The sequence below is a fragment of the Schistocerca cancellata genome, chromosome 3 (assembly GCF_023864275.1).
Source record: "Schistocerca cancellata isolate TAMUIC-IGC-003103 chromosome 3, iqSchCanc2.1, whole genome shotgun sequence".
Taxonomy (NCBI): Eukaryota; Metazoa; Arthropoda; class Insecta; order Orthoptera; family Acrididae; genus Schistocerca; species Schistocerca cancellata.
Genome location: NC_064628.1, coordinates 161,979,126 through 162,001,979, shown reverse-complemented (window position 1 = coordinate 162,001,979; position 22,854 = coordinate 161,979,126). Strand labels below are relative to the sequence as shown.

The following is a 22,854-nucleotide window of genomic DNA, read 5'->3' as shown; positions in this document are numbered from 1 at the left end:
TAGCAAAGTAATCACGTAGGTGTAGATGTATTTGCGAGTGTCAACAAGAAGATGCATGCAACATACTGCATGTGTGCCTGTACAACAATGGTGTAAAGGAGCCGAACAACGAGTGCTGACATCATACCAGAGCTGGCATGACGTCTGCACTTATTGTTTGGCTTCATTATACCACTTTTGTACAGGCGCATTGAACCACATGACAACAGCAATATGTTGCACGCATCTTATTGTTGACACTCGCAAATAATACGATAGTTGTAACATTCTGAAGAAGGTAGTACATGCCTGAAACCGGTTAAGAAATTAAATTTCTTTTACGCAACTGGTTGCTGATTATTTCGATATTCCGGTTTTCTGGAGGGCCTACATGTGCTACATGGATAAAATACTAAAACCGCACTGTGAACATGTCCCAAATTGTCATAAGCGGTGATTATTGAGGAATACTTTTCGACGGCTGTTCGCGACTTCCCTCCATTATAACTGAGACGGGACCAGTGCCTTTTACCTGGAGAGAGGTGTCGGGACCCGGCTTGCTGGCTGACCGCTGCGCGCCCGATGCCCGTCGGACGGTAGTCGCGGCACGACTGGCGCAGGTGTCTGCCGGAGCCGCGTGCGTGCAGGCACCGCCTCCCACGCAAGGAGCGCCGATGCTGCGGGGGCGGGCGGAAGCACGGCCGCTGCCACTTCCTGGGGCAGCGGACCACTGCGCAACCTGCCGCCTGTTGGCGCACGGGCAATTGCCTGGGGCACCTGTGGCACTGCCCTCTCTCTCTGTTTCCTCGGCACAAACGAGCTGTGCGATTCTTTCGTTGTTGTGCTAGTAAATGTTTCTGAGACGTATCTGTACAGTATTAGCCTTATCCGATACTGAAGCATCCCCAACTCTCTTGTGGTTCCCTTTTTAGGCACTCCACGTCGACGTCTTCTCGTAGATACGTATCGTCGGTAGGTTTTCCGGCTTTACTTCCCGACGTGACAGCGACGACTCTCCGATGAGGTGCAGGCCTTGTGTCTTGCTATTACTGCGAGTCTTGTAAATATCGCTTTTATTTAGTAATTTTCCAGGCTAAAACCCTCCCCTTTTATAATTAAGACAGCCTGCGCCACCTTTCAGAGGGAGTGGGGACGTCAAAGAGTCACAAAAGTTCATGTTAAGCAGTCCGTAAAACACGTAAACGTTCACTTCAGTTAGCGTGTTAGTTAATGCCTACGCTTTCGGCTAGATGGTGCTGACTTACTGCTGACTAGCTGTTGGTTCCGTAAAACCTTCACTGATTAGTACTAGGTAAATGAAATAAGTACAACACTCTTGTATTTCACTTTCACTCTATATTCAAGGATTAAGATGGTGGTGATGGATGATGGCCTATTTAAAAGGTTCCTAGCCTGGAGGAATCTAAATAGTCCGCAAATGCCGATATACACGCGCTACGTCCAGATTCGCAACTAACGGCACACGACACTTTCAAATGTCCACACGTTAGTACCTGAATACCGGTACCTCTGAATTCACTCGTATCAGCAGATAATTTGAGTTTCTGTCATCTGTATGTCCGTAAAGTTCCAATGTAGCACTTAAGTCCTAAAATCCCCTTAATACTCCGTTGCTACTAATAGTCAGAGATCGTACACTACATCACTTTTAATCTCCGTAATATTCTAACAGTTTATCGTGAATCTTAACACGATAAAGTCCAATCTAATTATTGTCTCGCTGACTGACACGGGTTCCTCGCCCTTTAACGAAACAATCAAGGAAAAAAGGCGGTAATAATGACGATCAGGCCTTTTTATAGGTTTCTCATCACAAGAGTTTAACGTCACTGCCTTCTCCATGACGGAGCTTCCGTGGCTTTACTGTACTTAGACGTTAAACTACTTGCTGATATACTATAATTTTGATCTGCAATTACCGAACTCAGATTCTACACTATTTTCCCCTCTAAAAGTTCTACGTGCACTTCTTGTTAAGTAGTTCTGCAAATAACCTCTAAGAAGCAGTTCAGATAGCCCTATACACCTGTATCAGTTTGCCACCAAATCGATTGGTTCTTCGACTGTAGTATGGTGCACAATTCTATAAATATTCGGTTTTGTCACTTACACCTCTTTGATTCTAAGCGCTTCGATTATATTATGAAATTAGATTCGTTTCGTTCGTCAGTAACCGGAAGAAAATTACATGTTTAACATTAACCAAATCATGAAATTCATTGCCAAAAGTTTTCTTGGGAATATATAATTATTTTTTCTGCTCAAAATACACTCCTGGAAATTGAAATAAGAACACCGTGAATTCATTGTCCCAGGAAGGAGAAACTTTATTGACACATTCCTGGGGTCATATACATCACATGATCACACTGACAGAACCACAGGCACATAGACACAGGCAACAGAGCATGCACAATGTCGGCACTAGTACAGTGTATATCCACCTTTCGCAGCAATGCAGGCTGCTATTCTCCCATGGAGACGATCGTAGAGATGCTGGATGTAGTCCTGTGGAACGGCTTGCCATGCCATTTCCACCTGGCGCCTCAGTTGGACCAGCGTTCGTGCTGGACGTGCAGACCGCGTGAGACGACGCTTCATCCAGTCCCAAACATGCTCAATGGGGGACAGATCCGGAGATCTTGCTGGCCAGGGTAGTTGACTTACACCTTCTAGAGCACGTTGGGTGGCACGGGATACATGCGGACGTGCATTGTCCTGTTGGAACAGCAAGTTCCCTTGCCGGTCTAGGAATGGTAGAACGATGGGTTCGATGACGGTTTGGATGTACCGTGCACTATTCAGTGTCCCCTCGACGATCACCAGTGGTGTACGGCCAGTGTAGGAGATCGCTCCCCACACCATGATGCCGGGTGTTGGCCCTGTGTGCCTCGGTCGTATGCAGTCCTGATTGTGGCGCTCACCTGCACGGCGCCAACCACGCATACGACCATCACTGGCACCAAGGCAGAAACGACTCTCATCGCTGAAGACGACACGTCTCCATTCGTCCCTCCATTCACGCCTGTCGCGACACCACTGGAGGCGGGCTGCACGATGTTGGGGCGTGAGCGGAAGACGGCCTAACGGTGTGCGGGACAGTAGCCCAGCTTCATGGAGACGGTTGCGAATGGTCCTCGCCGATACCCCAGGAGCAACAGTGTCCCTAATTTGCTGGGAAGTGGCGGCACTGCGTAGGATCCTACGGTCTTGGCGTGCATCCGCGCGTCGCTGCGGTCCGGTCCCAGGTCGACGGGCACGTGCACCTTCCGCCGACCACTGGCGACAACATCGATGTACTGTGGAGACCTCACGCCCCACGTGTTGAGCAATTCGGCGGTACGTCCACCCGGCCTCCCGCATGCCCACTATACGCCCTCGCTCAAAGTCCGTCAACTGCACATACGGTTCACGTCCACGCTGTCGCGGCATGCTACCAGTGTTAAAGACTGCGATGGAGCTCCGTATGCCACGGCAAACTGGCTGACACTGACGGCGGCGGTGCACAAATGCTGCGCAGCTAGCGCCATTCGACGGCCAACACCGCGGTTCCTGGTGTGTCCGCTGTGCCGTGCGTGTGATCATTGCTTGTACAGCCCTCTCGCAGTGTCCGGAGCAAGTATGGTGGGTCTGACACACCGGTGTCAATGTGTTCTTTTCTCCATTTCCAGGAGTGTACGTTTATGTACTGATTATTGCTTTCTTCACAATTGTCAACTCAGACTTACTGTAATATTACCTCACAAACTCTTCGCGCCCATGATATGTGGTATCTTTGTTTACTGTATTATAACATTTTTTGGAGAGTCTCTGAGAAGTATTGGAGAAGACCGGAAGTAGGAAGCCAAGTCTTTATCTTGCTTCCAGGTTAAATAATGTGAAATTTTGTATTTTGAAATATGTATGATAAAATGACTGTATCAAGAAAGTTAATGTTTGTATTACATTAGTGAGATCAGAAAGTACAAAACCAATGAATCCGAAAAAAACAATTTTTAGGTGTTAAACAGATTCATTCATTACGTAAATGAAGAGAACCGTGTTGTTGCCCAAGTTGGAGTCAAGAATATGCTGCGATCATTCGACGTTAACAGGTTAATATTCTTTCCGGTAACGTGTCAAGATCAGGGCCCCTGAAGGATTTGTACTCGGAATTTTACGGAGACAAAGAACCGAGCCAATAATTTACACTAGAAATCAAGATGATTATATTTATTTACTGCTAATTACTGATTCAGTCAACATAGGGTCAAACTATCTACAATTCCGTTTCCCTACATAAAATATATATATTTCTGTGTTAGTTGACGCTGACAGAAATGTTGAAACCTAGTTATCTTCATTTATTTATCGTCAGGATTATTGAACCGAGGGAACGGGGTTGTTAGAAGCTGTCAAAAAGATTACATTGTTTTGCTAGTACTGGCGATTATTTGTTTAGTAGAAATGTGGATCAGAGACTTTGTTTTAAATTTCTGTAGAATAAATGAATGTAGTGCAAACAAATTTAGAAAAGTTAAATTTTGATTTCGGTGAGTCTGATGTAAGTAAAGCAAGGATCTACGATTAGTAAAAGTGTTTCAGAGGAGGCCATGACCACGTTCGAAATGACTATCGCCCTGGACGCCCTCGCACATTATCAACCCACGGAGCCGTGGGAAAAGTGAAAGAAGACAGATCATAGTCAGAGAAATTTCTGATGACGTTGACACATCAGCTGGCTCACAGCCTGAAATTTTCTCGGTTTTTGTCGGTATGAAACCTAGGGCAACAAAAATTATTCACAAATTGCTGAATTTCGACAAAAACAGCAGCGACTTCAGTTTGATCAGGAGTCACCAGATAGAGGGAACAACGATCTCGTCTGATAAAAGGTGATGAAAGGTTGGTTTACGGATATAACTTCGAAATTAAGGCTCAATCGTCGCAGTGGTAGCATTTCAAGTGCGTATTTAGCAGCATAGAGCACCATAAGTTCTTGCCACAAGGGCGATCAGTAAGGAGTTACAAGAAAAACGTGATTTGTGTGAAGCAGTCCGGAAAAAATCAAGGATCCCACATCAAGACAATGCAACTGCTCACACTTCGTTGCTTGCTTGCGAATTTTTGTGCCAAACAACACTGTACTGTGGCCACAATTTCCACATTCTCTAGATATGGGCCCCCAAGACTTTTTTTCTTTTCACCAAAATTAAGATAATCTTGAAGGTCCGTTGTTTTACAAGCACCGCCAGAGCAAAAACCTATCCTACGATCGAGTTCGGAGATGTTTCAGTGACTGAAACGCTCTGGCATAAGTGTATAACATTTAATAGGGGATGGTTTTTATTGCGATCGGTCGAAACTAGTTTCGTCCGGCCAGAACTGTGGGTTTTTTGATTTCTCTGGGAGAAGGCTCATCAACTAGAACATATGAAATATTAGTTCACTTTGCAGTTGTTATTGACAATGAAAGCATCACTTGATACAAAGATTAACAAACTGTTCTCTTGCAATACAAAATGCAACATTTACAAGACTACGTTTCATCAGAATCTTTAAATGTCACTGACCTACACGTGACGTTTACTGCTGTAGCTGAGGTCTCGAACTGGGGTGAGCGCTGGCTTTAGTGCTTTGCTCACTGCTGTGCAGTGAGGCAGAGTGTGTCTTCTGGAATGTCTTCCACTGGTCGTTGCGAATTGCAGCGAGTACTCACAAGTGTCAGTGGTATAGATTCGTGGAGCTGATTTTGTTGTAGCAGCGCGATCTCTGGACTATACCACACTTTTTAAGTGAAATTTATGTAGGCGAATAAAGAAAATTCTGTCCAAGTATTAAAAATTCCCTTTGATTTTTGAAAACACTTCGTATACCGTTCAATTGCAAAGCCTTCTCTCTCTCTCTCTCTCTCTCTCTCTTTCTCTCTCTTACCCTTTTCCTCCTCCTTCATTCTTTCTGAATCTTCTCCCCTCGTTGCCTTTCTTTATCTTCTGCAATTGAATACGCATACATTAATCTACGAGAACATGTTCAGTGGAAGAGACGTGTTTCACAGCAGCGAAGATAAACAAGATGTCATAGCTGGTCAGGAATGCCTTTTAGAGCCCGTGTTTACTGGACATATTTTCTTTTTTCTTGGTCCATACTACTGTTTCTTAAAGTCTGTCGGAATCCAAAATCTGTCGGAATTCTGATCAAAACTGGAAGAAAATTTCCTACAATGATATGTCCGGAAACGAATATCTGTCGAGATTTGGGACAATTTGTCCTCTCATTCCCCGTTACCTCGCATCTTGACACATCCTTCAATCCTTCTTCGCAGTAAATCACACACACCTTCACATCCACTTGGGTTCCTTCAGATTGCGAAACATACATTGGTAACACTCTCATGCAACGTCTACAAACCAGCGATGGGTCGGGCATACACCAATGTTTCTAATGTCCCTACAGTTGTAAATCTGAGGGATTAAGGCTGATGAAAGGATAGGCCATGCTACTGCGCCTCCTTAGCCAATCCAACACTCATCATACATTGAGGTGGAGTTTCATCCCACGATCCGTAGATAGTATGATGGTCTCCCTGCATGCATAAATCACAATCGTTCCCTTTCTGCGAGGGTAACGTTCTGATCCTGATGCCACCTTGTCACCCCCCCCCCCCTTTCCCATGGCCGTCCGCGGTGGCCGAGAGGTTCTAGGCGCTTCACTCCGAAACCGCGCTACTGCTACGGTCACAAGTTCGAATCCTGCCTCGGGCATGGATGTGTGTGATGTCCTTAGGTTAGTTAGATTTAAGTAGTTCTAGGTTCTAGGGGACTGATGACCTCAGATGTTAAGTCCCATAGTTCTCAGAGCCATTTGAACCATATTGAACCTTCCCCATGACAGCTCGAGGATTTGCAGCTGCCCACACATTGGTACTGTAATAATTTACTATCTATGCCCTCTTGTGAATCCTACTTCCTGTATAAATACTACACACCACATGTCACAAGTAAAACGTCCATATGTCAACAGGCATTTGTTTCTGGACGTACAGGGTTATTCAGCTGCCTCTACTGATAGGTTTTATGCACTCATAATGCCTTCAAGAAGCACATAGGAGGTTTTTATGTTCTGTTACTCGCTACGTGCAAACTATCTGTCCTACAGCAAAACTGAAAAAGACATTTTTCTAGGAAATCTAATAGAGCTAAATTTTGTACTGTGATACGTTTTCGCAGGAGGCCACCGTTTTCGAGTCATTCAAGAAAAACGCGTCTGAATGTCACTTTTGTACGTTCTTCTTGAATAACTCGAAAACTACGGCCGGTAGCGAAAACATATCTTAGTACAAAATCTGACTACATTAAATTGTCTACAAAAAGATCCTATACATTTCCTCTGTATGACGGAGGACAGCTTGGACGTAGCGAGTGAGAGTATGAAGACGTTGCGCGTGGTATTTGAAGGAGTTGTGGGTTGCATAAATCCCATGGGTAACAATACTACCTCGTGTAGGAATAAGTGCCACTTGTTTTGAACGCCTTGTACGAAACAATGTACTATCGGAGTCAGAGATATATTTGTAGGTGGGTCTATAGCGACGTTGGTTTGTGTTTTGAGAAGCTTAGACTTTCAAGACAGCTATCAGTCCACTACACAGTTAACAAAATAATTAAAATATAGCCAAGCCAACACTGAGATAATAAAACGGGATGCGTTATTTTGGAGTGGCGCAAAGTGCATGAACTTTAACTGTGAAGTAAGAAATGTAATGTTGGCGTGGCGTATTCAGTGAAATGTTGCGTAGGACAACATTAATGTAAACTGTTGTGTCCTACTCTGTATTGGAAAAAAGCACACAGCTGTCGCAGCCTTGTCATAACAAAAATATTTTACGCAATAACGTAATTAAATTAAGTGTGAGTGTAACAGCAATCCCAATTAGCTTGACATGAGCACGATTTCATGGCACTGTCGAGCGTGGGCGACTCGTAAATTACACTAACGAGAAAAGCTTGTTTTACAGTTATATTCATTGTCATGTCTCTAAAACGCTGGGTACGGGAAGTTCTGTTTTCACTTGCCTACAATGAAAAACTTATGTTTTACATTTAATACAGGGAAGCTATAAGCATGTGGGGTACATTTCGTTATGTGACCGCTCTGTCATTCCATTTATGTTTGCACAATCGTGCGAAGCTGCGCATTGCCTGCAACTTGAATTCATTATACACGCACGTGTGTGTGTGCGTGCGTGTGTGCGTGTGTGTGTGCGTGTGTGTGTGTGTGTGTGTGTGTGTGTGTGTGTGTGTGGACGAAAGCAGCAATGGTTTGCATATTTGAAATATTTTGTTGAAACGGCTCTCAAGATATGCTTCTGGAGAAAAGGTAATAATTCTGTATTAAGAAGTGAATGCCAGCCATGTTGGTGTGTTGAAATCCGTCCAGATTAAATACTAACTGCTGTGGCAGAGTGGTTATCATCAATGCGAAGGTGTAGTTTCTATTCTGTTTATGAATTGTATTTATAGCGCGATCGAATTTAGCGAATCGGTTCGCCAAATACACTCCTGGAAATGGAAAAAAGAACACATTGACACCGGTGTGTCAGACCCACCATACTTGCTCCGGACACTGCGAGAGGGCTGTACAAGCAATGATCACACGCACGGCACAGCGGACACACCAGGAACCGCGGTGTTGGCCGTCGAATGGCGCTAGCTGCGCAGCATTTGTGCACCGCCGCCGTCAGTGTCAGCCAGTTTGCCGTGGCATACGGAGCTCCATCGCAGTCTTTAACACTGGTAGCATGCCGCGACAGCGTGGACGTGAACCGTATGTGCAGTTGACGGACTTTGAGCGAGGGCGTATAGTGGGCATGCGGGAGGCCGGGTGGACGTACCGCCGAATTGCTCAACACGTGGGGCGTGAGGTCTCCACAGTACATCGATGTTGTCGCCAGTGGTCGGCGGAAGGTGCACGTGCCCGTCGACCTGGGACCGGACCGCAGCGACGCACGGATGCACGCCAAGACCGTAGGATCCTACGCAGTGCCGTAGGGGACCGCACCGCCACTTCCCAGCAAATTAGGGACACTGTTGCTCCTGGGGTATCGGCGAGGACCATTCGCAACCGTCTCCATGAAGCTGGGCTACGGTCCCGCACACCGTTAGGCCGTCTTCCGCTCACGCCCCAACATCGTGCAGCCCGCCTCCAGTGGTGTCGCGACAGGCGTGAATGAAGGGACGAATGGAGACGTGTCGTCTTCAGCGATGAGAGTCGCTTCTGCCTTGGTGCCAATGATGGTCGTATGCGTGTTTGGCGCCGTGCAGGTGAGCGCCACAATCAGGACTGCATACGACCGAGGCACACAGGGCCAACACCCGGCATCATGGTGTGGGGAGCGATCTCCTACACTGGCCGTACACCACTGGTGATCGTCGAGGGGACACTGAATAGTGCACGGTACATCCAAACCGTCATCGAACCCATCGTTCTACCATTCCTAGACCGGCAAGGGAACTTGCTGTTCCAACAGGACAATGCACGTCCGCATGTATTCCGTGCCACCCAACGTGCTCTAGAAGGTGTAAGTCAACTACTCTGGCCAGCAAGATCTCCGGATCTGTCCCCCATTGAGCATGTTTGGGACTGGATGAAGCGTCGTCTCACGCGGTCTGCACGTCCAGCTCGAACGCTGGTCCAACTGAGGCGCCAGGTGGAAATGGCATGGCAAGCCGTTCCACAGGACTACATCCAGCATCTCTACGATCGTCTCCATGGGAGAATAGCAGCCTGCATTGCTGCGAAAGGTGGATATACACTGTACTAGTGCCGACATTCTGCATGCTCTGTTGCCTGTGTCTATGTGCCTGTGGTTCTGTCAGTGTGATCATGTGATGTATCTGACCCCAGGAATGTGTCAATAAAGTTTCCCCTTCCTGGGACAATGAATTCACGGTGTTCTTATTTCAATTTCCAGGAGTGTAGGTTACGTCTTCTACGATTTTTCAGTGTACGTCGAAGAACTAGTCTTTGTATGAGAGAGCAGAAGACACCACATGTGTCAAGTCACTGTAATCGATGTGGGCTAAGTAGATATTGTATGTGTATGACAGAATAATAATCCATATTAATGTGAATCTTACATTTTATTTCATATCAATACAATTCACTTATTCAGTAAAAGAGGTACCATTTTTCCGAGATAATACATACTAGCAAATATGAGGCACTGTACGACTTCTTTTTGTGGAAGGAACTGAACTGAACATTTCGCGACCGATTCAATTCATGTTTGATTCAGCATCACTGTCACTCGTAACGAATACTCAGGGATAAGCCACGCTCCGTATTATTAAGATATTTGCAGGTCATGCAAAACAAGTCATATCGAGAACTTTGAGAGAGCAGCTACATAACGTCCCGCTTACATGTTTTGTGCGACGGTGGCATTACTAGTTCGCCAGGCTATACTTGAATGCACGAACTTGGAACCATGTTTTACTAATCAGAGAAGAGCTAAATGTTATTAGGAGAATTTATTCTGGTTTCATTGAACGGAAACTTAACCAGTGGCCAGTACTAGATTAATTCAGATATCAAATATAATATCTGCTGCGCTAGTTAAGTATCGGTATCTGATAAACTTAACTGTAACTAGTCAGATTGCGTTACACTAATTTTGAGGTTATTCATTTTTGTAAGTAGGGCAACTTCTATGTGGCGCTTAATTACTAACAAGTGTTCATTATAATATAACCAAGTAACAAATTCCATTACACACGTACCAAACAGTGTATGATGGGTACGCAACTAAATGTTTACCATTACTTTTATGTGTGATTGCCGCCACTGCTGAGACGCTTATCGTGACGGTAAACTCAGTTCGGTACCATCACGTCATAGAAATTTGATTTCTGAGATGATAATGGTTTCGTGGGCCAACGGCCTTGCCGCAGTGGTAACACCGGTTCCCATCAGATCACCGAAGTTAAGCGCTGTCGGGCCGGGCTAGCACTTGGATGGGTGACCATCCGGTTATTCCTGCGCTGTTGGCAAGCGGGGTGCACTCAGCCCTTGTGAGGCGAACTGAGGAGCTACTTGATTGAGAAGTAGCGGCTCCGGTCACGAAAACTGACAACGTCCGGGAGAGCGGTGTGCTGACCACATGCCGCTCCACATCCGCGTCCAGTGACGCCTGTGGGCTGAGGATGACACGGTGGCCGGTCGGTACCGTTGGGCCTTCATGGCCTGTTCGGGCGGAGTTTTAGTTTTTTATGGTTTCGTGGTCTACCGCTGAAGTTCCCGAATATCGGAGCGCTAGTAGTCGTCGTTGTTATCTGTACCACGGCGCACCTTTCTGTTTTGAGAAACAAACCATTACCGGAGTTTACGATGTCTGATCCCATTAAGAAATAAAAATCGAGAGACACGAAAGGGTGGCAATAACTGATGAGAGAGTGAGACAGGCCTGTAGTCTTCTTCTTCAGTCTACAGGTAGGGCAACCTGAAAAAAATGGGAGAGATTTGGAAAGGGAATATAGTTCAGGGTGAAGAAATAAATCTTTTTTCCCCAATGACATTGTCATTCTGTCGGGAACGTAAAAAACTTTGGAAGTTTTCAAAAAGAAGTTGTAAGCTGAACATCAAAAAAATAAAAAAAGGGTAATGTACTGTAGTACTAGATGAATCTCGGGAATTAGATTAGGAAAAGCGACACTAAAAGTAGTGGACTTCCGCTATTTTGGTACGGAAACAGTGAAAGGTGGCTACACTGAGCCACAGCGCCAGAGAGCGCGCCAGAGAGTATTGTTCCGCCGCCTCCACTGGCAGTGATTATTGAGACGTAGCGGCAGGCAGTGCTTGCCGAGAAGTTGTGGTGGACACTGCTTGTCGTAAAGGCGGAGTGAGATGTGGTAGTGGAGAGTGTTGTTCCATGTTTTATGCAGTGGTTTGATGGGAGAGATAGCAGATGTTCTAATGGAGATATTGTAATGGTCAGAGTGCATTTCGTCAATATATATGGAGGTATTTTCTTTTATTCTTTCAGTGACCTGAATAATGTGTCATTACAGGTTCAGTCAACAAAGCATCTGGCGTGTGTTCTTGTATTAGAGTGTAATTTTGGTTTTCTTGCACAATTATAGTATTTCTAATTTTTTTTTATCACGTCAGTATAATTGGTATTTAAAAATTGTTGTCTTGTTGAAGAAGAACCGTGTCAGATGTGCGTTGAGTCATACTACCACATACAGAACAGCTACACTTGTGCTTTGTTGGTTTCGTAGATTTTATAGTTGCTGGGGACTTAATTAATTAATTGTGCTAACAGAAATTTCCTTACATTCTTTGTTGTCATTCTAAGCAGTCAGATTGCGTACTAAAACTAGTCAGGGCCAGCCGTTTACGAGACTTGCGTAATCGGACAGACAGCTACTAAAAAATATTTGCATTCCTTATATATATATATATATATATATATCTATATATCTATATATATATATATATAAAAAATAAAGCCCCCATGCAACAGCTGACTGCAGAAGAAATAAAAAGATATAGAAAGCAAACTGGTAATACGAAGAAAAGCTTCTCTGAAGATAGACATTTTGGACAATCTTCTCCATCACGTTATAATCAGAATTTGTTTGCGTATGTTCGTGGCTGCTTTCTGTCAAGAAGAGAATCTGTTGAAATGCGTTCACTACTGTGTCACATCGGGTAATGCAAGAGCGGAAACAGACTAGTCTATCAGAGCGATGCGCAGCACTGCCCCCTGCCAGTGAGGGTAGGATCAACAAGCCCAACCGCTGCACGTGCGGCTAGGTACGTCATCCGCTGACGTCACAAGCTCAAGACTTTTCATCCACTTCGAGGATATTTCCCGGTATTTGCGGCGCCACGTGGTTTATACTAAATTACTTAACTCAGCGTCATCTACGTCGCTTCAGGAGTTTTCAGACGTTAATAACAACCACCCCGTATAATGATCTTGAAGAAAATGTTAATAGTAACCTCAGACTTTTCACAGGTTACACAGCAATTTATAATGAAATATTGTCTGAAAAAAGCTGCAGAAATATTCAGTCAGATCTTTATTAGATATGAAAGTGTTGCAAAGTTTGGCAACTGGCTTTGGAAGTACAGAAATGTAAAATTGTGCACTGCAATAAAAACATAAAAAAGCAGACTCAAATGACTACAATTTCAGTGATTCACAGTTAGATTTCCAGTCAACTCATACAAATGCACGGGTGTAGCCATTTGTAGGAATGTGAAATGGAATGATCGCTTAGGTTCGGTCATAGGCAAAGCAGGTGCAGTCTTCGATTTATTGGGAGGATACTGGGAAAATACAGCCGGTCTACAAAGTGGACTGCTTCCAAGTCACATTTGTGCCTCCCACCTTAGTATACTGCTTAGAATGTATGAGAAAAAAGGGATTTGAAAGTATAGAAAGAAGGGCGGCACGAGTGGTCACAAGTTTATATGGCGCACGGGAAAGCATTACAGAAATGTTAAAGAACCTTAACTGGCAAACTTTTGAAATTAACTGCCTGCTTATACAATTCCAAAACTAGCATTAAGTAAAGAAGCTAGAAATATCCCTCATGCCCCTCATATCTGTCCCGTACGGATCATGAAGACAAGATTAGACTTAACACAGTGCACGTAGAGGCATTTAAGCGGTCATTCTTCCCGTGGTCCAAAGTAGACGTAGTTATTGTCAAGCTTCGAGTCGGTCCATGAGGTGTATTGGGACTGTGTGTGAGCACACACACTTTCTATGCAGTCGTTCGTAATAGTATGTTCAACGATTTTTATTTCAACGATTTTCACACATTCGTCGCCTAACTTCAGCAAGAACGCTACGCATAGTGCTATTCTATACAATAGTTTGTTTTTCTTCCGTGCGGAGAGCTTACTGGTACGAAATGTAACGAAGCAGCACCTGCTCAGTAAACGTGTAAACAATTCGAGAACTGTGTAAGGGAAGAATCGTTTACATACACCACTTACCAGCTTTGACTCTTTGTCTGCTATCATAAGATTCTATTATATAATCTATGCTATTTGCCTTTATTTGAATATGATCTTGACACACTCAGCCACTAGATTCCAGTCTATTTTTATAATATGACAAGCTAGGCGAGTGTTAAAGTAAATTGCAGATTTAATCGTCAGGTTGAAGCTCAGTGGACTGGTTATATCTGTATATATTCCGTGATTCAGATCCCCCAAGCAATAGGTTTTATGGAACCCATAAAACCTTCAAAAACCACGTGTAAGACGTTTATATTTTCCCGCTCGATACGCGCAAGCTATTAGTCCTACAGAAAAAATGAACAGGAACTTTTTGTAGGAAATTCAATGTAGTTAAATTTTTCCGTTTTCGCTGAAGGTCACCTCTTTCCAGTTATTCAAGAAAAATGCGATCGAAGGACACTTTTGTACGTTCTTCTCGAATAATTCGAAAAGTACGGCTTGTAGCAAAAACGTATCCAAGTACAAAGGTTAACTACATTAAATTTCGGACAAATAGTTCCTATTCATAATTTATGCAGGACTAACAGTATGCACACAGTGAGCGAGAGAGTGTGAAAATCTTGCGTGTGATATTTGAAGACGTTGCAGGTTGCATAAAACCCATGGACAGGGGCAGCTGAAACCTTGTATACTGCTGGATCCAAAATTCCACAAGAGTAGTATATTAATGTGCTTTTCTACGCCCTCAGATCCAAGTCAGTAAAGCGTACAGTTATTCGGCGGAGACTGTGGCAGTTTTGGAAGAAATCAACATCGTATTCTTCACTTCCTTCTTAGAGATAATAATCGTGTCCGACTCCCAGAGTATTCTTAAAAATATTCAGCACTGATGATGGATTAACAAAACCAATCGTTATATTTTGGATGTGGAACTGCAATACGTTAGCTGTAAAAGGAGGGCAGACAATCTTTCTGGTGTGGGTTCTCGCGCTGACGTTTCAACTAAACAAGCTGCATCTACAGGAAGAGTTCTAGATTTGAAATGAGCGTATACAGACTTCTTACGTGAAGTTAGTAGCCACGGAAAACAGCAAATGCGAGAGACGTAGAATGTGCACCAACAAACGAAATGTGGCATTACAACCTCCAATTCCTACAAGACCTTGGGGAACGAGGACGCATTTGCACAAAGCTATGATTTCCACCACCATTAGACTCCGCTTCAACCATGTCTCATTTCCTGTACACCTGTGTAGAATCAACTTTTATGATTCCCTTGCTTGTGATTCTGAATCAGAGGCTGACGTAAACCACATCTGGTTTTCGTGTTCGACATTTGAGAATGAACAATCGGAATTTTTGAAGCCTTTGGTGAGTAAGAGCTACCTCCTCCATTTCTTTTCGTTTCTAAAGACATTAGACTTTATAAAGTAATTGTGAATTTCCTTAAGAGTACAGCTAAAAGTCTGTAGACTTTAATAGTATTCATATTTTCATTTACCTGTATCACTTATTATTATATCTAAAAAATAGTGTGAAATGATAGCATAAAATGTCTAGTTTACTTATCGCACTATTTGTTAAATATTTATTGTAAAAAAATTGACCACTTTAGCTTTCAGTTCTGTAGATATACAATTTTTCTGTACAATAATTATGTATTCTATGTAAACAAGAGTTTTCAGTGGCTAAGTAGAATATAATTTCTGCAGGTCAAACAATACAAAACAAAACAATATACGCTCCAGTCGAAGGTATTTTAATTTTCCTAAGTGCCTCTCGTACTAATCTACTATTTCATTCATTTGTGACCTCCTCTTCGTTGGGACGAAACGTTGACACAAAATAAAGAAACAATGAAGAAAACGAACCATTCTTCTCATGCACCAATTATCTTCCGTCGACGTTCGCGGAAGAATCTGAATACTTGCGATGGTAAGTTCAGGGAGATTAAGCTCTAAAAACACCTCAGATCCGTAAAACTACGAAACAGAAACGACTGCCAGCCAGTTTCTGTAAGAGATAAGACAATAAAGCGCGGTGATGTTAATGTAAAGCATCCGAAATACAGTAGTTACACAACCGTTAGCGCTTACTTCTGTTCGTGTTTAACGTAGCGCCTTGCTTACTCGAAGAGGCTGCCGTAATTGAAAACTGAACACTTTGTGCGTTCCAGCAGGAGATGATCGTCAGATGATAAAATCGAATGCGTCGCCATTCCGACAGTCCACCAGTATAATCGATCCGCACCATCAATATCATTAGAAATGCAAAGACTACCGATGCGGAAGTGTCAGTTCGAGCATCACTGTTGATACAGTATTCATTACAGAAACAGGAACAATCGGAAACACACTGTGAACTGAATTAAATGTTGCAGTTGAGAATTTCTGTTCGTGAGTAGTATCTTTCGTTAAATTTCAGATCTCTCCAAAGTGTATTGTGGAATGGAAACGTGGGTCATATCGAGTTTGTATTTTATTTTTTCATTCTTTTCACACGGAACAGAAACAATTGGGTCCTTCAGAAGAGGGAATAAGTATGGCTGCTTTTAAGTTGCGTATAGTTGTATGCAGCTATCGATAGTCTGTCGTTAGCGCCGCGTTTGTTTTTTTGGCTTGCGATCGGTTGGACTAACGGGCAAATCCAGTGAGTATTGGCTCCCGGGATGTAGAGAAATGGAGAAGTGTGTCTCGCTCGTCGACGTTCTGGGTATAACGTGTTACTTCAAGGTTATTTAAGCGGTAAAAAGGCAGTTATTTGCAGGCGTGCCTGCGTACATACTCCAACAGTCCAAAAAGAAAAAATAGCGAAGAGTCCCGATGGTTCAAAAAAATGGCTCTGAGCACTATGGGACTTAACATCTATGGTCATCAGTCCTCTAGAACTTAGAACTACTTAAAGCTAACTAACCTAAGGACATCACACAACACCCAGTCATCACGAGGCGGAGAAAATCCCTGACCCCGCCGGGAATCGAACCCGGAAACCAGGAGGCGGGAAGCGAGAACGCTACCGCACGACCACGAGCTGCGGACGTCCCGATGGTGATTTTAATGCCTCAGGTATTATTCTTACTCTCCCCACTTGAGTACAACGCGAAGAACATTCTTAAAACCATGTGAGAATTTCAGAAAAATCGTGCGTCACGTTGACCTGAAAGTCGGTTATGACGTCGAAGCATTGCCTCGTGTTGTGAATTTCTGCACTGTGTCGTTTTGTGGTTAATTCGTATTGCTAACACCAAGTCTTGTCACCAGTGATGATTTTTTTTCGATAAGAGAACTATCCGCGTTTTGCGTTTCGAGTAGTGCAGTTGTCCACGTGTCGTTGTTTTTGTTCGAGACACAAGATGTGTACATACTTTTCTTTTCTTCCAGACGTTCTGGAGATCGTGTTGAACACCCGAATTACAGATGTTGCGCTGCTGCGACTTATGACACAGCAACGTTGACACACTACGGCCGCACGTCCACTGCTTAACACTGCCTGCTCACAACACACTGGCCAAATGCACATTTTTCGTTTACGGTTGTTGGATCAAGATGTCATCGTAATTACTATGTTGTCGACGCTTATACGCAGGAATAAAATCACTATCGGAACGTTGTGGACGGACTGTGTATGGGCCGAGAAGTAATGCAAACGTACATTTCAGTACACAATAAAAGACAATTGGTCCATTTTGTACTAGTAATAGCTGTTCGTGTACATCTGGAACGATGCGCTTTTTGACCATTGTGTGAACAGCGCACTGTGGTACAAGAATTAACAGCGAAAATACCGTGCTGTTGTTGTACTATGTCAGTGAACGTATCATTATTATTATTCACGTTTGGGCCCTACTGGACCACGCGAAGTACAATCACGGGGTATTCAGTTATTTTCTTTTAGACTTTCTCTCTGCCCAAATTGTTTTCATTCTCTCGGAATGAGCTCTTTTCCTTTCATCAGACCATGTGGTTCCAGTTTTCTTTGGTTTTTCAGCTTGACCAACTACCCAGTCATGAATTTTTTGCCTAAATAATTTTCTGTCTTGAATTTCATCTTGTTTTATATCTGCCTCTTTCATGTCCTCTTTTATAGCAGCGCCGGCCGAAGTGGCCGTGCGGTTAAAGGCGCTGCAGTCTGGAACCGCAAGACCGCTACGGTCGCAGGTTCGAATCCTGCCTCGGGCATGGATGTTTGTGATGTCCTTAGGTTAGTTAGGTTTAACTAGTTCTAAGTTCTAGGGGACTAATGACCTCAGCAGTTGAGTCCCATAGTGCTCAGAGCCATTTGAACCATTTTTTTTATAGCAGCAATCCATTTTATTGTCTCAAATTTAGCTTTACTTCGATTTTCGTAGAATTCCACTACTTGTTTAGTTAGTCTGGTAGCATCCATTCTTTTAATATGCCCATAAAATTTTAATCTGCGTTTTTTCATATCCGAATATATGCTGGTGTATTGTTGAATTTCACTATTTGCTCTTAGCCTGTATGTTCCTTCTTCAGTATATTTTGGACCTAGAATTTTTCTGATTACTTTTCTTTCTCTTTTTTGGATTTCTTGAATGTCCTTTTTTCTGTTTAAAATTAGCGTTTCAGCCCCATAAAGGCACTCTGGTTTTATGACCGTGTTGTAATGTCTCAATTTAGAGTACCTCGAGAGACATTTTTTGTTGTAGATGTCTTTTGTAAGTCTAAAAGCTGTCTCCATCTTTTGACAACGAATTTCATTTCCAATTTTTTCTAGACCAGTCTCTGAGATTGTTTCACCTAAATATTTGAATTGCGAAACTCTTTTGATTTTTCCATACTTAGTTTCCAAAAGTTTGGGTGCCAGTTTGTTGCTAGTCATATACTGTGTTTTTTCAAATGAGATTTGGAGACCTACTCTTTCTGCTGTTTCTTTAAGAATTTCTATTTGTTTCTGAGCAATTTGGATGTCCTGCGTTAGAATAATTAAGTCGTCTGCAAAGGCCAAACAGTCTATTCGAATATTTGTTCGTCCTAATTTCACTGGTTGGTCAACTTTGAACTCCAATTTTCGTTCGCGCCACTCTTGTATTACTTTTTCTAGAACGCAGTTAAATAGCAACGGAGAGAGTCCATCACCTTGCCTCACGCCTGTTTTTATTTCAAAGGGTTCTGAAATTTCTCCTCTGAACTTTACTTTTGATTTTGTACCAGTTAGCGTGTCTCTGATAATTGCCGTGGTTTTAGGATCCAGGCCTTGTTCTTTCACAATTTGGAAAAGAGGTTCACGATCCACTGAGTCATAAGCCTTTCTAAAATCTACAAAGGTACAAACTAGTTTTTTATTGTAAATTTTTTGATGTCTGAGAATTAGTTTGAGGACTAAAATCTGTTCTGGGCAAGATCTATTTGGCCTGAAACCTGCTTGATATTCGCCAATTTTCCATTCAAGTTGTTGTTGTGCTCGGTTCAGAAGACATTGAGAGAGGATTTTGTATGTGACTGGAAGAAGAGAAATTTTTGACCATTGTGTGAACAGCGCACTGTGGTACAAGAATTAACAGCGAAAATACCGTGCTGTTGTTGTACTATGTCAGTGAACGTATCATTGTAATATTTAAAAACAAATGAATGTCGAAATAGCTGCAACTTGATAATGTTCACGAAATAAGCGAAACATAGTTTGGCTGTGATCGTGAGTCCGATTTATATACGAACATGGCGTGTGAATAGTGCAGTCTTCTGAAAGAACAAGTTTCCAGAAAAGAGTTGATATTACCAGAACTGTGTTACCTTAATTGGCTTAGCAGCATCCATTTCCTCTGTGTCGAAGCTTTGTATTATTTTGGAACATTCCAGCATTTCTACGAACGACAGAGCCACGGAGCAAGGTACAGTCCGCACTGAATATTCCGATAGGTCGATTAGGTCGCAATCGTTGAACAGATTTGTCTGCCACCAATCTTTTTTTGTTCTAACGAAAAAATTTAACGATATACTTACATACAGACCGTTTACATGCTGCTTTTGTGCTTTACGAGAGCGAATGCTTTGTATTGGAAATGGGATTATCTTGTCATCATCAGTGCTAAGTCAAAAGAAATGGAGATGTCGCTCGTTGAAAATTCGTAATTTTTTAGAAGAGTTCCGTTGCAGTCCTTTTACTACTACAGATTTTGCTTGCTTGGATCAAGATAATCGCACTGAATGAAGTTTCACAAGTTAGTTGTTTGTAGCTGAGCTAGATTTGCTGCTATAAAGAAACTAATGTTCTTTAGTTTCTAGGAACGATGATGTCTACGTGAAGCAAATTTACAAAAGAAAGCAGAGCTCTAATACAATTAGGAAAGCAGAGGGAATCGGTAGCGGGTTAAGTGCTTAAGGTAAAGAAAGAAAAACAGAGTAGACGGAAATGGAAGCAACGATCTTCACGAGTAGCAAAATTTAAGGAAACGTAAGTATCCATTTGCCTTTTAGAAGTGGAAAGAGAGAAGAATGGCTACAGTATCGTCTGTCAGAGGACTCGATAATGCGAAATCTGTTTAACTGCTTAGAAGACGATAGGTAGATTTGGAAAACCCTGAAAAGAGTGCATACGGAATGACTATTGGACTGACTTACATTCATCTTTGGTCTAGATTCACCATCTAGCAGGTCCTTATGTGAGGAAAGAATAAGAGATTTTGTGTTTATGTTAGACAAAATTAGAGTGCCAAATTCCACTCGGCCTGTTGAGATACAATCTAATGACGGACTGAAAATTGTTATCTTTATAGAAGGTGGTGAGTGTAGGTTGCTAAAAGAGATAAAATGACCTTTTAATCCAATGAAAAAATTAACAATAAATCAAATGAATGTTAGTTTAAAGCAGAGTGAAAAGAACTGAAAGCAGATCATTGGGCATCATGTTTTTAACACGTACAAGTAGAACGAATAATTAAAAAATTTTAATTAAATACAGGGTCTTTCTTGCATTATATAATGGGTTCAAAAATGAGAATTCAGTGGATATCGCGAAAATACCCAGCGGCGCGTTGAAGATTCTCGAGTAATAATGGAGCTTTTACTCGAAAGGATTTTGTAAAGAAAAAGAAGTGATGTAAACAGTGAGAGATTTTTCTTCGATTAGGGAGAACATTTTGTACCTGTAATCGAAAGAGAAACTTAAGAAAAAGAGAAGAAAACATTTTGATTTGCGCGGTAAAAGATACACATTGTTACATAAAGACAACGGTGATGAAGACTTGCTGATACTACGAGTACAATGGAACTCGTAAGACTTGTGAGAAGAGCTGTGTTTACTGAGGAATTGCATACTACAGACATAACGCCTTTTATGACTGAATAACAGATAAGGACTTATATGAGGCCATTAACCCTCTGAATATTAGACAACGCAGTATTACACTAACAATGCTGTCGGTAAAAATACCTGGATTAGAAGTTGGAGTATAAACCCTTCTTTCTAAAGGGCACTTACACAGCGTGTGTTTTATTGCCATATGCCATTGTTTGGTATTATTATTTTAGCTACAGATGAACACATAACTTTGCTGTCTCTTCGTGACGATCACAGGTTTTAATTTTACTCCGACGTAACTGTTACAAGTTGTATGCACGTGCTCTTGCTGTAGCCTTCAGTCCTACGACAAGCTAGTTCATCCCGCTCGAGTCTCTTCAGCTTTGCATAGCTACTCCAAGCTACATCCATTTGAACCTGCTTGTTGTCTTGGTCTCCCTCCAAGTTTGTTACTCCTTTCCCACGATTCCTCCCTCCTTTACAAAATCATGTAGTCTTCGGTTTTATGCACATACACCACAAAGCATTTCTCAACTGTGGCGCTTGACATATGTTTTCTGTTCATTTGCAAGTAGCATAATGCCAAAATCTTGATGGCGGAGAAATAAAAGCATCTTTGTCAATAAATACGGCCAAGGCTGGAGATGAATGTCCCCTTAAGGAAACGTTTCCTTCTGTGCGCGATTCGACTGCTTTGTGCAATGCCGCAATAATTAAACAGCGGTATTCATATTTGGAGGAGCAGAATTTAAAGCCCCGCGTGACTACCCAGATTTATGTTTTCCTATATTATTGAAGCCCGCAGCTCGTGGTCTCGCTTCATGCGCACCCGGTCTTGTGTTTGATTCCCGGCGGGGTCAGGGATTTTTCCTGCCTCGAGATGACTGGGTGTTGTTGTGTCGTCTTCATCATCATCATCATTAATCCCCATTACGGTGGGAGGTAGGCAATGGCAAACCACCTCCGCTAGGACCTTGCCTAGTACAGCGGTGCAGGTCTCCCGCATCGTCCCTTGCGCTCCTCGGAGTATGGGACCTCATTATCATATTACTGAAACGCTGGAATTCTTCCTACAACAAAATTACGGCCCATTTCCTGCCCTATTCTCGTGTCTCCGGAGACCTTGGCGTCTTGGGACATGCTGCTCAACCGCTCGCGACTCTTGTCGAGACTTCGTGTTAAGTGTGTTTCCGGGTTATGACAGAAGAATGTCAAGTGGCGGAGAATAGTTTAGAATGTAAATCTAAACTTCGAACGAAAGATGACGCTATTATGACATGATACTCTAACCCATTTGTTTTTACAGTCGCTGCTGGCGACTGCGAAAGGCAAAAATATGAAATAATTTAATGGAAAGGATATGTAAACAGATTTTACTGCTTTGCGTAGTTTGTAGCTCATCAGTATGTTAACAGTGGATGGCCTTTTGCTAGGAGCTTTATAAAAGGTTAATTGGCTAGCATAACCCAGCTTGAATCGCTATAAATACAGCAACTCGTCACAAGTTTCATACCTTTTGATCTATTCGCGTAGTGTTTAAAGACGCCAACCTAGCAATCGGTATTAAAGTGATGGACATTCTATAATACAAAGAGCTTGCAGTTGTTGACTTGTCAGTTAGTCTGAATTTAATCT

At 42.8% G+C, this 22,854-nt stretch overlaps 1 protein-coding gene and 1 pseudogene across 5 annotated transcripts in view; one reads left to right on the top strand and one right to left on the bottom strand.

Annotated features, from left to right (window-relative positions):
- The window catches only part of LOC126174781 (axotactin), a 567,513-nt gene that overhangs the window by 457,223 nt on the left and 87,436 nt on the right, over positions 1-22,854 (bottom strand). The window lies entirely within an intron of this gene.
- Positions 10,913-11,030, top strand: LOC126177279 (5S ribosomal RNA; annotated as a pseudogene).